Here is an 18,963-nt window from a genome sequence, read left to right on the forward strand (position 1 = left end):
ATTAAACATTTTGTTAAATGATTTTCCATTATTTAGTTCACTAATTCATCTTGGTAATAATTTTTATCCACTTGAATTGCTAGGGATTAGCAATAAGCATGTTGGGGGTTGTGATTAGTGGTGAAAGATGCATATTTATTGATGTTATTGGTCAAATAAATTAAGTTTTAATTAATATTTTCATGGAATTAATGCTATTTATTTTATAAATGAAAATATTTTATTATGATTTAATTTATTGTTATTTTGTAGGAATTAAAATTGCATTTTGGCATAATGAAAAGAAAGAAGAATTTAAATAAATAAATCTGATGAAATGATGAAAAAGTTGGTATTGTTGCAACTTGAAGCCCAAAATAGGCACAGAATTCGGTCCAGGCTCGCCAGCTTCTTTGCACCCAGTGCGCCACTTGGCACGCTCCTCGCCTGCCACCTGTCTGCGAGTCCCAGCAACACTCCAGCCAGCCACCGAGCTTGCACCCCCTGTCCGAGCCATTTTCATCTTCCCGTAGCAATGCCCAACACAGCTACCTTCACTCACCAGCCTTCTTCAGTCGTTGGCCCAAACCCAACATAATCCCCCAGCAGGCCCAACGCATCTGAAGACCCAATACCCGAGCAGCCATTTTCCTTCAGCTCCACCTGTCGACGTGGTGCACTCCCATTGGCTGCGCCTGGGTCAAAGTCTCCTTTGCCACAGCCACCCTTCAGCCCATGTTTTGTGCACTTTGGGCCTTGGAAAATTTCCATTTTGAGCTTTAAAGCTCATCTTTTTTGGTGCTTTAGAAAAAGGGCATATTGACCGTACACCAAAATAACTAGGTTAATATTTATAATAAGATTTGATTTTTCAAAATCATATTTTATTATTAATATTTCAGATTTATTTTGTAAACTCCATTTATTTGTTTAATTTCTTTTTAGTCATTTTCTCCCTCTATAAATAGGGACCCTCATTTCATATTTTGATGAAATTTTTAGGTAGCAAAACTCTACCAAATTTTAGTCTCATTTCTCATATTTTCTCTCTAGAATTTCATGAGAATGTTAGGATGATCCTATATGCACTATGACTTTGTTTGGTATTTTTGATTCACCTTGTGCTTAAAGTTTATATATTTGAGTGATTTATTTTCTTTCATCTCTATTCCTTCATCTTGTTATCTATATTTATGTTTACTAATAGTATATAGATTTTGTCAAGCACTTTCTATGTATTATCAAATTAGTGAAAATAATATAGATAATATCTTTATCATTTTCTCCATCTCATTCATATATATTTACTTTTGCTAAAATCTATATAGAATTAGTCATGCTCTCTCTATGTATTTTATAAATAGTAAAAGTAATATTTGTGTTAGGTTTTATGTCCAATATTTTATTGCTTTATGGTCAATGGTATAATGTCATTTTTAGATTTCTCATAAGATTTATCACATCCTTCCATGGTAAAGAATAGTAATCACTTGAATACATTTTTGTAAAATATATTTGTGCTTCAATGTTAAATCTTCCAAATGAATAGTTGGGATGTGAACTATCCATTTGTGTAATTTTTGTGAATCAAAGATCCAAATAAATAAGTATGGATATTGGTGACTCTTGATCCTTCTTACTTGTTTCCTATTGTTACATCACACATTAGTCTATCTTTATTTCTAATCTATAAATCATAAGAACAACAAAAATATCACTTGTTTTATTTTCCTCATATTATTTATCTCTAAACTTTATTTATTGATTAACTTTATTTCTTTACCACCTTGTGGAATCGATCGCCCGATTTATACTACAACCATTGCTATGTGGATGCACGTTTTGGGCGTTAAACAGCTGAACTCTTTAGCTAAGTTGATGCACTTGAAAGTGAGGGGGAAGATACCGAACAACACATTTGATGAATTATTGAAGTTATTAAAGTTTGCATTTCCTAAGGAAAAAAAAATTCCAACCTCCCACTAGGAGGCTAAAAAAAATAAGTAAATTAAGGTTGGGATACCAATCAATAAATGTGTGTAGATATGATTGCTGCTTATTTTTTAATGAGCATGCATCTAAAGAGGTTTGCGGGAGTAGCAGGTGGATAAATGAGAAGAATAAAGGGAAAAAGGTTCTGCTTAAGGTGATCCGTTATTTTTCGTTGATTCCCCAATTAAAAAGACTGTATAGTTCAAGGCATGCAGTGGAAGAGATGCTATAACATCATTCTAGGAGATCGAAAGAAGAAGGGATGATGCATCATCCGGTTGATGGATTAGCATGGAAGGGTTTTGATGCCGGACATCTTGATTTTGCAAGAGATCCTAGAAATGTTCGTCTGGGCTTGGCTGCCGATGGGTTTAATCCATTTGGCAACATGAGTTTATTGTACAGAATGTGGCATGTTGTCTTGATGAACTATAATCTGCCACCCTGGCTTTGTATGAAGGACCATTATTTCATTCTAACTCTTCTTATTCCTGGGCCAAAATCACCAAGTAAGGACATGAATATATTTTTGAGGCCATTGGTGGACGAGTCGAAAGAGCTGTGGATTAACGGGGTGGAAACTAGGGATGGTAGAAACGAAAACATGTTCAAGATGCGTGCAGCCCTTTTGTGGATGGTGAACGATTTTCCTGCTCGAAGTAGTTTGTCTGTATGGAGTAGTCAAGGTTACAAGGCTTGTCTTGCATGCAACGAAGAAACATTCTCTATTTGAGTGATTGGTAAGACATCTTATGTTGGTCATAGATGATTCTTGACAGGATACTCAATTCGACGGAAAAGTTGAGAGAAGACGCCCTCCAAGAAAGATTACTTGTCAGGATATCTTAGATCAAGTTAATGATCTACCACCTCAAGTCCAGGGGAAACATGAGATGTTTGGAGGTTTGAAACAAAAAAGAGGTGTGGAGGATAGTAACTGGAGGAAAAAAAGAAATTTTTTTGAACTTGACTACTGGAGTACAAATGAGTTAAAACACAACATAGATGTTATGCATGTTGAGAAGAATGTATGTGATAGTTTCCTTGGTACTGTCTTGGATAACGATAAGTCCAAAGACACTACAAATGCAAGACATGATTTGAAGAATATGAGAGTTAGGGATGCATTGTGGATATATGAAGATTAGAATAAAAAGTTAATGAAACCACATGCTCCTTACGTGTTGACTCCTAAAGATAGGAGAGAATTTCTTCAATTTCTAAAAGGTGTGAAACTGGCAGATGGTTTTTGTTCGAACTTGAAGAAGAAAGTGATTGATAATGATTCAAATATCATTGGGTTGAAGTCACACTACTGTCATATGATAACGGAATGATTACTTCCAGTGGGTATCCGCAAGTTTCTTCCAAAATCTATATCGCTAACCTTGAATGTAAATGGTATGGAGAAAGCTCAAAGTGAGGTCATTCACATCTTATGCAAAATGGAGTTGATTTTTCGTCCAGCTTTTTTTGACATAATGATACATTTGGTCTTGAATTTTCCAGAAGAGGCTTTATTGGGTGGGCCGGTATTTATGAGATGGATGTATCCTTTTGAAAGATACATGAAGAAATTAAAAAAGTACGTCAGGAATAAAGCTCTTCTTGAAGGGTCCATAGCTGAAGGATATGTGGCAGATGAGGCTTTAACATTTTGTTCCGTGTATTTCAAAGGCGTGGAAACCAAATTTAATCATCCGAAATGAAATGCGGATATAGTTTATGTTCCATGCCACCTTTAAATGTTTCAATCTCAATGTTGTCCATTGAGTAAGGGATTTCAAGTGCATTTTAACGAAAAGACTCGGAATATAGCGGAGTGGTTCATACTGGAGAATTCTTCTGAAGTTGAAGTCTATATGGAGTAGGTTAATTTTATCATCTTTTTTGTTGTTGTTGTTTTTAATGTAACATCTTTGAACTATAACACTATGTTAATCAACAGCGAACACCTTCATGAGATCAAACAGAGGGATCCATTGGGCGATCATAACCTTTTGCACAAAAAAGAGTTTCGTTCCTGGTTTCACGAGAAGGTAATTTCTACCTACGACATTCTTTATTGTTAGATTGAAATATAAGTTTCTTGTTATAATATGTTTTAGTAAATTTAGATATATGACCTGCACCGGCTCAGGTCATTAGAGAATGGGGATGAGTTACTAGCTTTGGCATCTGAGTCTGATCTTTTGGCTTACTCCTATCAAGCATGTATCGTGAATGTGGTTCGATATGTTACAGACATTCGAGATCAAAATCGTATTACACAAAATAGTAGAGTGTGTGTTGCTGGGACAAAAGGTATTAACTATTATGGACAACTTGAAGAGATATTGGAGGTATCTTATACTGGTGTATATTTTGTGGTATTGTTTCGATGTAAATTGTTCAACATAGACCCCAAAAAAAACAATTATTGAATATAATGTCACTGGTATAAATGTGTGTTGTGAATGGTATAAAGATGAACAATACATACTTGCTAGCCAAGCTAAACATGTTTTCTATCTCGATGATCTACTTAGATGTTGAGCTTGGGATATTCTAGACAGTTCTGATCAGATTGCTGATATTGATGTTGTACATGACACAAACTCATCCAATTTCGTATTGACTGTTGAGCTCGGGGAGTTGGTTGTTCAACTATCAAATCAACAAGAAACATTCATAAGCACCGTCCCTCGACCTTATTCGACTGCTCAAGATACCGATGATTTTATTAATGATAATGAAGAAGAAGTCGAAGACATAGAAGAAGCTGATGACAAGGATGATTTACGTGTTGACCTTAGTGATAATGATAACACCAATCATGTTTCACCAATAGATGGTAATTTGATAAGTGATGATAGTGACTATTGTACTTAGTTCTTGTATCTATTTAAGAAAAACTTTATATTTAAATAATTATAGATCAGAAATGTTGAATGATTTATGGAATTTTGGATTTGTTATGTTGTGGATTTGTAATCAGAAATGTTAAACAATAATTTTCTGGTGATTACAACTATATATTCATAAATAATATATATATATGAAATTCACACTAACAAACAAATTTGGTCATATTTAGTTTAAAGATGTCAGCAGATGTAGCTTCATACCATTGTGGAGATGGCAGTGGTCAAGATCCACTAGATCCTACTACGATCCCATCCAGTTGCAAGTCGGGTATTTTAAAATTTATTCTTTCTTTTTTTATTTATTTCTAATTAGAGTTTATTATACAACATACTAAATTATATGATGCATTTATTTAAAACAATACAGTAGCTCCACCAAAGAGAAAAGGTCGTGGGCCTGCTACTGGGAAAAATTTAGACAACAAAAGGCGAGAAGCTGGACATCCACTCCCCATAGTGTTTGACCCTATTACGTACAATGTGACGCCCCACGTCACTATGGCTGCTTTCTGGAATGACGACTGGCCCTACAAACTAAGACAAGTCTTTTTAGCGTGCTTTGTCCTCACTCACATGCTTCCTAGGAAAACTTCCCAGGAGGTCACCCATCCCTAGATTACTCCAGGCCAAGCACGCTTAACCATGGAGTTCTCAAGTGATGGGCTACCGAAAAGAAGATGCACCTTCTTGATATAGGTAGTACCCATTAATCCATTTAAGCCCTCTTCAACTGTGTAGTCCCATACCTACACAGTCTTAGAATCATTACACTTGACCTTCCCCAGGCGGTGTGGGATTGCACAGCTTACCCGATCTTTCCCCTTACGGATCACGGGATTCTGACTGTCACATACAAGGTGGTGGGAACGGAACATGCTGCTTTTGTTCGTCTTTTGGGCACCCAAGTCACATCAGCAGGTCCAGGATATTACAAGGATTGGACTAGTGTCCCAAAATGGTATACGGACAATGTCATTAGTAAAGTGAAGGTAAAATTTTTAGAATTTACTTTACTAATAGTTGTATTATAATTCCAGCACGATTAACATGTTTTCTCTTGATTGTAGCACATTTATCAAATAGATGGGTGGCCGGATTATACCACCCTCATTGACAGTATCGAAGCTGAGATGGCTGAGAGATACCGAGATAGGAAAACTAAGCGACACATCCACTTCAAAAAGTTCTACAAAGGACCAGATGATTGGGACGAGGTCCTAAAGAATCCACCCAAAGATGTAAATGCCGATGAGTGGAAAAAAATTTGTGAGATTTTCAGGAGTCCATAATTTATTGCGCTCTCCATGAAGAACAAAATAAATTGAGACCAAATGAAGTACTCTACAACATAAGGCACGAAATCATTAGCGGCTACTCGTCACAAAAAAGTAAGTGAAAATATTAACTTAATTCAGTTGTATGAATTTATAAGTTCTCTAACATTCTCATTTTTAATTATTAGTTGAACCATAACCTAATTGAGGAATGGAAGGAGTATCACTAGACAAAGAAGAACAATAATTTTGTCAATGAGGATGCTGAACGAGATTATGTAAGTTTAACTTTATTATCAATTCAAATAATTATATTTTTATTTTGTATTATAATTTTTTTAGAACAGGTTATGTTGAAGTCAACTCTTGAAGCAGAGACTTAGCAAACAGTTGAATCTAGTATCGATGATTCTTCCTTGGTCGATCAAATGAAGATACTAAGTCAGGTTCTTGGTGAAAGGCAGGGCCACCAACGAGGAGTTGGCCACGAATTAAAGGGAAAAGCATTAACCCGTCCCTCTCAAAACACTAAGTCTAAGTCACCACCTCAACAGTCGACTGAGGAAATATGTGAATTGGTTGACATTGTGAAGGTCATGAATGGACAACTGCAATACGTGTATCAACAGCTTCCACCCTAAAAACATCTGGCAACAAACATGGAGATGCAGAATACATATCAACAGTTTTTCAAGAAGAATGTAGGCTCGTCTTTGGAAACTCAAACGCAATACATGTCTCAAGCTTCAGCTTCTCAGCATTTACTAGGCCATCCCAACACACCTGCACCAACTTTGCCATCTTAACCTTCAGCCCAGCCATATATGTATCAATGGTCGATGCCTCCTTACCCTTAGGCTTATCATCCTCATCTGAGCGGACCTTCGTTCCAACCCTAGCCTCCTCATATGAGTGTGTCGTTGTCTCAACCTCTGCCCTATCTATATCCATACATGTATGGACATTGAGGATCATCATTACCTCTACAGTATCCATGGGCGATGCCTCCGCACACACCATAGGCACCGCAGTCACCAGAAGAAGGAGACAATATGGAGGACGCCGAGGGTTGAGATGTTTTATATATTATTGTATTAAACAACAACTTTTAATTAATAAATTATTGTATGGATATTTAATTTGGATAATATTGTATTATTGAATTGTTTTTGAATAAATTATTAATTTTGTGCATATTTAAGTTTAGTATATGCATATTTAATTTTGATATTATAAATTGTTGACTTGTGAAATTGGCCAATAGTCGTATGTACAATATACGACACCTTTTGAACGGAATGAATCTAATATACGACAGAGTACAAATATCTTAAATAAACACACAAGAATTTATAGTGGTTCAGCCCTAATCCACTTAGTCTTTAGTATTGAATCTCTCGATAGACAATTACAAAGATCAACTCAGAGTTCACTCCTCACATGTTTGTCCAAAAGATCGATCCAAAAAGTCCAGAAAAAGAGCCCAGAGAAAAGAGTCCCCAAAATAGTCCTCTTTATGAAGCCCTGAGTCCTTTATTTATAGTACCCAGGGGCTGTTACATGATCAATAGTACTGGAAATCGTGGTTTCGTACACGATCATTGTGAGTGGAGATACGTGTCCACCTCCCAATGATTATGAGATTGTGGAGTATTCTCTATGTTTCTCTGGATCATGGTTGACGATGCACGATTGAAACCTTTGGGAAAATGCTAAGTCTTGGTTGGTCTATGAGACTTAGGTGCTAGGCCCGATGACCCTTTAGAGCTTGGGGGCTAGGCCTACTGATCTTCTGGGGGCTAGGCCTGATGACTCTCTGGGTGCTGAGCCTGTTGAACTTCTAGGTGCTAGGCCTGATGACCATATAGGTGCTAGGCCTGATGACCCTCTGGGTGCTAGGCCTGATGAACTCAGTTTGAACGAGCATGAGTTTTACCCAGTGAAGTGTCTTTGGGAGTGTAGGTTGACCACCCTATGAAGGATAGGGTCGGCCAACCACCCCAAGGGTTTCTTGGGGATGCTTACGCCGACCAACCCTAGGGGTTGGGGTTAGGCCGACCACCGCTAGGGGGCCAATGTTAGGTCGACCACCCCTAGGAGGTTTAGGCCTGGTCGACTTCCTATAGGTCCTGAACCTATCTTTTTTGCTCATCGGTCTTTTTTTAATACTTCATCATTTTTCCCTGATTTGTGATTCCACGTGCCACTTTCTCATTTGCCACGTCATCCATAGATTTTTTAGGGATAACATTTGCCCTCCAAGTTTAACGTAATGTGTTCAATATTACGGTAAATTTGATTTGGCCCAAGAAACATATCGTAGCAGTACTTTAACAGCAAATTCCCTCGGGAAATTACGTAGTACTTTTATCAACTATCGATAATTTGCTCAGCACAAATTTTTCAAGGATAATTGTAATTCCTAAAAATAATTATATTTTTCAAGGAAAGTTAATTTCCTAAAAATCTAGTATATTTTTCAAGGAAATTTGAAGTCCTAAAAATATAATATATTTTTCAAGGAGTTTTGAAGTCCTAAAAATATAATATATTTTTCAAGGAGTTTTGAAGTCCTAAAAATATAATATATTTTTCAAGGCTATTAATTCCTAAAAATACAAAATATTTTTCAAGGAATTTGAATTTTTAACCATACCAGATTATTTTCAAGGATTTTGAATTCCTAAAAATATATGGTTAGCCTAAGAGTCTATAATTAGGGTATTCACTTCTCAGTTCTTTGCTCTGTGCGCCTAAGCTGTAGGGTTCCCCAAGCGTGATTCTTCAATTCTTCATCAAACTCAGATCTTTACTTGGGTAAGTATTTTCTCCCAATCTTTACATCATTTAATTTAAATGTGCTTAGATTTAGAAGAAATACTTTGAATCTTTGAGGAATCTGTCTGAATCTCCTTATTTTGTGTTATTTTGTTCCATAATAATTGACTTGTCTAAATAAAAGACCGTTCTTTAATAAAAAATTGGCTTGTTCTTTGCCCCTTTCTGCGTCATGCTTAGGGTTTAGATCCCTATAGGCCGACCATCCTTTAGATTCATTGGCCTTGGCAATTTCCACGCTTAGGAAATTAGGGTTGGGCAATTTCCAGGGTTCCCCATCTAGCCATAGGAGATTTCCAGGTATTCAAATTCCCTCATAGGCCGGCCATCCTAGGTTTTCCTTAGTATGGGCGATTTCCAGGATTAAGGGATTAGGGTTTAGGCCGACTATCCTTAGGGTTTTCTTAGATGGGAGATTTCCAGGCTTAGGGGATTAGGGTTTAGGCCAACTACCCCTAGGGTTTTCTTAACTTGGCAATTTCCAAGCCTATGTGCCCTATGATTGGCGATTTCCAGGGTTTCACAACATAGGCATAGGCAATTTCTCGGTCTTCGAATTCCATCATGGGCCTACCACCCTAGGGTTTCCATCATGGGTCGACCACCCTTAGAACTTCCCTTGCATTTCCCTTGCCTTATGCGACTTCCAGCCTCACATACTCCATCATGGGCCGAGCACCTTAGGGTTTACATCATGGGCCGACCACCACACTCCCTTGGCGATTTCCAGGGATGCAGGGTCTAAGGTGGTCGGCCCAATGATAGGTCGACCACATGGGAACCTAAAATAAAAAATTTATCCTCCTTTATTGATCTCTTTGGGTTCTTCCTTGTACAGTACAATTTTATTGGAGACTTGAACCTTAGTCCTCTGGCATTTTTCTGAGCTTTGCATCCCTATGGTGGTCGACCTAAGGTGGTAGGCCGACCACCTATGCCCTTTCTTTCACGTTTTGTAAGCTTAGGGCCTAGGTTAACCCTTCTTTGTGTCTTCTATTGATTTTTCTAAGTCTAGAGGAGTCCTATGGTGGTCGGCCTGGGCTTAGTTTCATTGGGCCAATCCCCTATATAGATTTTTCCCCTCATTTCTTCATTTTTTCTCCGTAGGTAATGGATATGCCCCCAGCTATTGATTTCATTATGTTCACTTACTAACTTTACTTTTTATTTTTCCTTTGTTGTAGATGTCCAGCTCCCCTTCGTCAGATAAGTTTGTAAGCAAGTGTACTCCCCAGGAGTTCTTAGAAAGGGTGAAAAGGATTTTTCCTCACTCCGCTTTATATTTGTTCAGCGAGGAAGACTTCATGAAAATGTATAGCCCAATGGCGAGAGTAAAACAGACAACTCGGCAACCTTCCGAAGACGATCCTCATATTGCCAGGCACATCACTCAGGGATCTTCGCCTGGCTCTTCTCAACATAGTACTCCTTGTGGCTCTCAAGGCACATCTCAACAAAGTCATTCTTCTCAGTGGAATATGTCCGGTCAACGAGGCTCATTGCAATTCCCTTTGCATCGGGATACCAGTCGAGTTCCCCATCACTCTTGTTCTCAGCGAGAACATACTGAGGGCTCTCATCACCAGACTACTCATCCTCAGGAGCGTTCTATTCATAGGTTTCAACCTAAGGTTGTTCACCCTCCTTCTAAGAGCAAGACAGTCTCGCCAGCTACGCAGTAAAAGAAGAGACAACAAAAAGAGTTTCGTTCATCAGATTCTAGGGCCACCTTTGCCAATGAGATCATATGGAAATCGATTGCGAAGCCTTGCCCTGCTGATTATGAGGTGGTTTGGTTCAAAGGGGCTTCCTCTGACATGACTAAAGAGAAGGTGGAGAACTTATGGAAGACCTTTGACCTTTCTGGTGTATCTATTACTATACAACTTTCTCTTGCTTCTACTTGATTTGGAAGTCCAACAAAGATCTGAACTTGGATTGCCTTCCCGAGAAGACGCGAGCAAAGGAGCTTAGGAAGTTTCTGGCTCGCGAGGCTGCTGAGGCTCAGGGTGGTCTTTCTATTTATACTCCTTGGCCTAGTTAGTCTACTTTTTGGTCTTTTATTCTTTGTCTTTCCTTTTGTTCCATTGGTGGGGCACCTTGTAGTTGATAGTTTTTACATATGGCATTTTATGCCTTTATGCTTTTTGGTTATGAGTACTCAGTGTATTGATTGAAATTTTTTATTTCCAATGCTTACTAAGTATATCAACTCACAACCCTCATTGGTTCAGGTATCAGTATACTCTGAACACATGTATTTCACGTGCCATACTAACCTTACTCTTTTATCTTTTTCATGCTAACAACTATGGTAATTGTTAGGATTATGTCCTAAAAGCATGTAAAAGACAATTATTATTTCAATGAATAAATAAATACAATTATCTATTATTGTTATATTTAGATTATTAAATTATTATTTGAATAATTTTTTTTGTTTGTAAATATCAGAAAAATTCCATATTCATTATTGAGAATGTGATCTTGTATTAGTACGAGAGAATTAAGATCACATGAATGAATAAAAATAGTCAACAACAACTTGAAGTTATGGAATTCTTTAATTAGGGTTGTAAGTACGGTTTACTGAGTATCATTTTGATACAAGTAATCTAGATTCAGATTATTGATGTGGTAAGACATCTCGGTAAATGTGCTTTATATAATAAGATTATATATGACAAGGACCGATATGAATAAAGTCTTTATCCAAAAACCATTTAATAATAAAGATTTGTAATTGATATCATAACTGATGATCATTTATAGATTAACCTAAATCCTGAGTGTTCATGAACTCCTTTTATGTTTATTAGATCTTTTGATTCATTCGTTAAGGTCTCTTTATAGATTGAGGCTAATGACTTTTGTTTTGTAGATTTAATATCATGGATGGTTGGGAACATGTATCAACAATACAGAATCTAATCTTTCCTAACGGATCGTATATTGGTTCCCTTAAGGGTTAATTTTGGAATTGAATGATTTTGAGCCCAAATCTATAATTAGATTATAGATTAATTATTCACTAGTGCATTAATGGGACTTAAGGAATAATAAGTAAATTAGAAAGGTAAAACGGTAATTATTCCATTCTAATTTATGAACTAATTAATTAGAAGGTTGAACTATTGTAAGATGGTTATATCAATGGACAACTTAAAATAAGATTTTTGTAGAAGTATATCTATAACATAAAGAGTTCAATTCTGAATTTATAGTGGAGAAATATCAGAATTAATAAATTAACTATTATGATTAAAGAGTTTAATTATTCAATTTTAATTTATTGGAGCTTAATGTTATAGGTCCATTGTCCCCGAAATGGCTCAAACAAACACTGACAAAGATAAATACAAAAATGGGCAAAATGACTTATTTGACAAGTAAAATATTTTTCTATGCACTAAACATAATTATTGTATAATTATGTGTAATTAATTAAGAATCAATTAATTATTTGATTTAACAAAAATATAATTAATTTTGAACTAATTTATTTTTGAGATTTTGGGTATTTAAATAATGATAAAAATTGGGAAAATCACATGCCCTCCCTGGCATAGGTTGGGCGTGTAGCACAGTGCACAGACACTGTGGTACACGCACAAGAAGATTCGAGGAGAATCTTGGTTAAACAATTTTAGTTATTTAAATATTAAATAAATAATGAGATATTTTAATATGATTAAAATATTATTATTTAAACAAAAATCTGATAATTGATTAGTTATTTTAAAATTGTTTAAAATAACTAATATTATTTATTTTAATATATATTGGATATATTAAATAATGGAGATCAGTTTTCAGAGCGATACTTTTCAAAAATAGAAAATATATGGTGAAATCTCCCCGAGAGAAATAAAACAGTGCTACAAGCATAGGTCACTATTCTTCACAAATTTAGGTCCAAACTTTATCAGATCTCATGTGTTGAGAACATCTGATAAATATATTTTGCCTATTGTTTTGTATAACGAGCCCACACTCGTTCTTTGTGTGTCGAGAATATTTTGGAAGATCTTGATGTGAGATCTCAAGGATTTTTCCGTACAAAAAGATATCAGTAAGGAAGGACTTGAGGTAATTTTTCTATTCATCTCTTTGATTCAATATATATATATGTATGTGAAGATGTAGATCTAGAAATCTTGTGGGGTTAAATTAACAATTTTGATTGTTGTTCTTTTGCGTATAATCTCTGATTTGATCTATAAATACCAACAGTAATGTGAGTAGTATAATACTTCACCAACTACCATGAACAAAACAGGTCAGGTCGACCACCCCATCAGTGATAGGCCGACCACCCTATAGGTTGATGGATTGGCCGACCACCCTGTAAGAGACCTGGCTAGGAGTCTCCTCCCCAATGTCTTTTTTGTTTTTGTTTTTGCATTTTCGGAATATATGTTGAACAAATGACCTAGAAAAACTTGAGCTTGCTTAGTACTTAAGGTCGCATCCTCATTGCTTGTGTATACCTCGATTAGTATGTACTATATTCCCCCCAAGTGATCATGGGCTTAAAAGCCTTGGTCACTTGCTACTTGACCATACCTTGCTTCGAGTGTTTAGACACATAGTACTATCATTTTCACCCAATGATGCAAGCAGCAAATGCTTGTCCCTCATTGGTAGTCGGGTGATGGTTTCATACTCAGTAGTAATGATACCTATACAAATATGCAGATTGTGTAGCAAGTTTCAATCACAATCTACGTAATCTCTCGTGTACTAGTTATAATGATTGTAGATAGAAGTGTCTAAGTTGGACCAATCGGGTCTAGATGGGATAATTGAGTTTGTAATGAGTCTTAGATCAAATTCTCGATCGGTCCCTCAATGAGCAGATTTGATTATGATCCGATGATGGCGACTGGTCCTCGGACCAGTCTCTTTTTTGATCGTATGGGTCGATAGGTTCCTCAAGAACAAGGATCGAACGTTATCAAATAATGGCGATTGGTCCTAAGGCTAGTCACTTTTGTTGATCGTATAGGTCGATAGGTTCCTCAAGAACCAAGATTGAACATGATCAAATAAATTGGAAACAAGGTCCTCGGACCAGTCTCTTGTTTGGATTGTTTGGGTCGATAGGCTCCTCAAGAACCAAGATCGAACATGATCCATAATTTGACGGCAGGGTCCTAGGACCTATCTCTCTTGTTGATCGTGTGGGTCGATGTGTTCCTTAAGAACTAGGATCGAACATGATCAAATAGTTTGGTGACAAGGTCCTCGAACCAGTCTCTCATTTGGATCTTATGGCTTGATAGGCTCCTCAAGAACCAAGATCGAACATGATCCATAATTTGATGACAAGGTCCTAGGACCTATTTCTCTTGTTGATCGTGTTGGTCGATAGGTTCCTCAAGACCAAAGATCAAACATGATAAAAAAGTTTGGCGACAAGGTCCTCAGACCTGTCTCTCTTTTAGATCATATGGGTTGATAGGTCCCTCAAGGATCATAATCGAACATGATCCAATGATTTGACAACAAGGTCCTAGGACTTGTCTCTTGTTGAATGTAATTTAAGGAATTAAGTGAAACTTAAGAAATTAAATTCATTCATTTATTGAAGCACAATGACTATTACATAGATAATTAAAAAATAATACACTTGCCTCCTGATCGGCTATGTTTCTTTCCGCCATGTATTCAATGGGAACAACATTTAGGGTGTCTGCATCTTTGGCACTAGCAAGCTTGGATAAGGCATCAACACTGACATTTTTCTCCCTCAGGACTTGTGTAATCGAGTATCTCTTGAATTATGTTAACAAGTCCATCACCTTGTTCAGGTATTGTACCATCCTAACTCCCTTGGCTTTATACTCCCCCAGTAGCTGGTACACCACTAGCTGGGAAACGCTGAATATCTCCAAGGACTGTACATTCACATCCTGAGATAAGAATAATCCTACTAATAATTCCTCGTACTCAGCCTCGTTGTTTGAAGCATTGAATCCAAATTTGAGAGCACAGTGGATTCAATAATTCTCTAGAGTAATCAGTATGATTCTGATGCCTGAGTTGTGTTCATTTGATGCTCCATCAACATATAGCTTCCAAACGGGAGTAACTCCATCCTTTTTGGTGTCTCCATTCTTCGATTGGTAGGAAGGGTCTTCAAGGTTGGTGCATTCGACTATGAAGTCCACCAATGCTTGTCCTTTTATCGCCGTCCTCGAATGATAAGTGATATCAAATTGTCCTAGTTCCACTGCCCACTTGAGTAATCATCCTAAGGCCTCTAGTTTCTGAAGAACTTGTCTCAGCGGTTGATCGGCCAAGACTCGGAATGAGTGAGCTTGGAAGTATGGACGCAACTTTCAAGAAACGATTACTAAACAGTAGGCTAGATTTTTAAGAGGGGGATACCTAGACTCCGTACCTACTAGCCTTTTACTAATATATTACACAGGGTGTTGTACCCTATTCTCTTCTTTCACCAAAGCAGCACTGATTGCATGCTCAGTGATTGCAAAATAGATGAATAGTACTTCACCATATATTGGCTTCGCTAAGATGGGAGGTTGAGTGAGATGCTCCTTCAAGATTTGGAAGGCTTTCTCATATTCCTCGGTCCATTGGATTTTCTTGCTACCCCTTAGTAAGTTAAAGAAAGGGACACACTTGTCCGTAGACTTTGACATGAACTTGCTGAGGGCAGCTACTCTCCCTGTTAAGCTTTGCACTTCTTTGATTGTGGTAGGTGACTTCATGTCAATCAATGCTTTGATCTTCTTAGGGTTAGCCTCGATTTCACATGAATTGACTATGTATCCGAGAAACTTACCAGAACCAACTCCAAATGAGCACTTGAGAGGATTTAACTTCATGCAATACTTTCTAAGTATTGCAAAGCATTCCTCCAAGTCTTGAACATGCCCTCAAGATTCTTTGGACTTGACCAACATGTCATCGACATATACCTCCATATTTTTGTCGATCAAGTCTCGGAACATGCCATTCACTAAACGCTAGTAGGTGGCTCATGCGTTCTTCAAGATGAATGTCATTACCTTATAACAATACAATCCCTTGTCTGTCCAAAAGCTGGTATGTTCCTCGTCGGGAGGGTGCATACTTATCTGACTATTCCCAGAATATGCATCCATGAACAAGAGTATTTCATGTCCTACAGTTGCATCGACCAGTTGGTGTATTCTAGGTAGTAGGAAGCAGTCTTTAGGGTAGACCTTGTTCAGATCTGTGAATTCCACACATGTTCTCCACTTCCCATTTGGCTTTGCGACTAGCACGGGGTTTGATACCCAATCTGGGTAGTAGGCCTCCCTTATAAAACTATTTTCCTTGAGCCACTCGACCATCTCCTTCAGGGCTTGAAATTGGTCTTTGTTAAGCAGTCTCCTCTTTTGTTGCACCGGTGGGTAGTTCTTATCAACATTGAGGACATGGCTTATCATTGATGGAAAATTCCAACCATGTCCTTATGTGACCAGGCAAAGACGTCCCGGTTCTTCTTCAAAAATTCTACCAACCGTGCCTTAACTTCCACCTTTAGCTCCTTCGTGACTTTAATTACTTTAGTCAAGACCTCCTCATCTAGTAGGACTTTGTCAAGATCTTCGACTGGTCCTACCACCATGACGTCATCCCAAAAGCAAGGATTGATGTCATTTCCCTCGCTTTGGGAAACTTGCTATAATAAAAAATCTTCGTTAAAAGGAGCCCCGACTCCAATAATGTGTTTCTTTCAACGTCAATTTCCATGTTGACAACCTCATCGGTTCCTTCATTCTCTTCGTAGCAGGTTACTACCGTGTTATTTACGCATGGTCCTTTCTTTGCCTTGAACACTGATGCATTATAGCATTATCGTGCCTCCATTTGGTTACTCTGTACGCATCCTTGCCCTACGCTTGTGGGGAACTTCAAAGAAAGATGCCAGATAGACACTATTGCGTTTAATGCCATCAGGAGGGGTCTCATGAGCACTACATTGTAAGCCGATGAGCAATCTAACATTAGGAACTCTGTCATCATAGTCTTGTGCCTAAGGGCATCTCCCACCGTGACCGGTAGTCTGATAGTTCCTACTGGTGCTAGGCATTCTTCAGTGAACCCATATATCACTTGGGAACACGGCGTCAGGTCCTTGACCATGAGCTTCATCTTCTCAAGGGATGTTTTGTAGATGATATCTATTGAGCTTCTTGAATCCACCAAGCATCTCTTCACTTGGGCATTGTCAATTTTGAAAAATAAGGACCAGAAGGTCATTGTGGGGGTACCTCATGTGCCTGGCATCATCCTCCGTAAAAATGAGAGTTTCACTTTCGTACTTCGGATTCTTCGGAGACCACTCCTTGACTTCCATGTATTGGGAAGACTCCCCTACCTCACGTCTTAGGGTCCTTGCATATCGCTCACGAGCATTGTTACTGTTACCTGCTATGTGCTGCCCCCCCCCCCCCCCCAACATATGGTATACAATGTGAAGTCTATGGCCACTGGCTCCAGTGGTGGACTCCTCTACCTTTGGAACTTTTGATTCCTACTCGAGGTTTTGGTCTTGACTCGGTACCTTAAGAGTTTTCCTGATCAGAGGAGAAACTCTATCTCATTCTTCAATTGCTTACACTCATTTGTGTCGTGTCCAAAATCATTGTGGAAATGACATAACTTACTTTTGTCCCTCTTTCCTTCTGAACGCAAGGATGGTGGCTTTCAGTATGGTACCTCCTAGTATTTTTCCAAGTAAATCGCAACCCTTTATGTAGCCAGGACGATATAATTGCTGAACCTGGGCTGGTAGGGCTGATGCTTAGGCTGTTTGTCGGTTGGTGCTGACTTATCTTTCTTTTCTCCACCATGCTCGACCCCTGATGTAATCCTCTTCTTATTTTTTCCCCCATTGCCACCCTGAGGGTTTGTGTCGTTCTTGTCTGCCTTGATAGTGGTTGGATGGTTTATGCCTTTTTGAAATGTCCCAAATTCCCTAATGTGGTTTAATGCCTGGATTAGGGGGCCAGGATGTCCATAATTTATTAAATATGCAATCATGTGATTATATGCATGATTATGTGAGTTATATTATTATATGATGATAATTGCATGCATGCTGGCCCACTTCTTATTAGAAGGGCATTTTCATAATTTTGGCCCATTGAGGAAATATCTGTATATTTATGTGCATGTTTGTGATTTATGGGTGAGACCACATTATTATGTGGATTTGTTCGAGCTATTCGGCATGAGACGATCCTTGGATGCAAGTTAGCGGTTTGGTCATAACAGGGTTAATTATCGAGCTCGGGGTGTGCCTAGGCGTAATTTGGTAATTAGTACATTATCGGGAATGAATGGGTAATGCGATATGATTTAATTATTATTTGAAGATATTGGGTGTTGACGGTGAGAACTCGTCAACCAAGTTAAATCGGAAAACATATGAGCTTAAGAGTAAACAAAGAGTGGTAAAAAAGCGTAGAATAACTTAGGATGGCTATGTCGACTAATCAAGTTGCAGAGTGAACATGGGGAGAATATTTTTATTATTCAATAGTCTTTGGTTACAATATCCAATTTTTGACCCCTTTGCTGGAGGGGCGAAGGTCTATTTATAGTGGAGCTCAAATGGCTCCTGATACATTGTGGTCTCGGGGGACAAAATTATACATAAGTACATTCTCAGGGCAGTGGCACCAGAAGTAGTGGTGCAGGAGGCTGTGATGTCAGCCCTGGTATACGATCAGAGTTGTGCAAGTAGTGCCTTCACTCTTTGTACTAATTTGTACGACCACTACATGTATGATACGGATGTCAGAGCCACGCCTCTGTCCTACACATGGTCGTACAACTTGTGCTCATGCGTGCACCCTGTACTTGATGGTTGTTCTTACATGTCCAATAAACACCATTGCTCCAAGTTTCATTATCTTTTCCTGAGTGTTGAATGACTTATGGATTCTTTAGCGGGGTAGCATGGGTCTCCT

The sequence above is a fragment of the Humulus lupulus genome, chromosome 9, assembly GCF_963169125.1.
Source record: "Humulus lupulus chromosome 9, drHumLupu1.1, whole genome shotgun sequence".
NCBI lineage: Eukaryota > Viridiplantae > Streptophyta > Magnoliopsida > Rosales > Cannabaceae > Humulus > Humulus lupulus.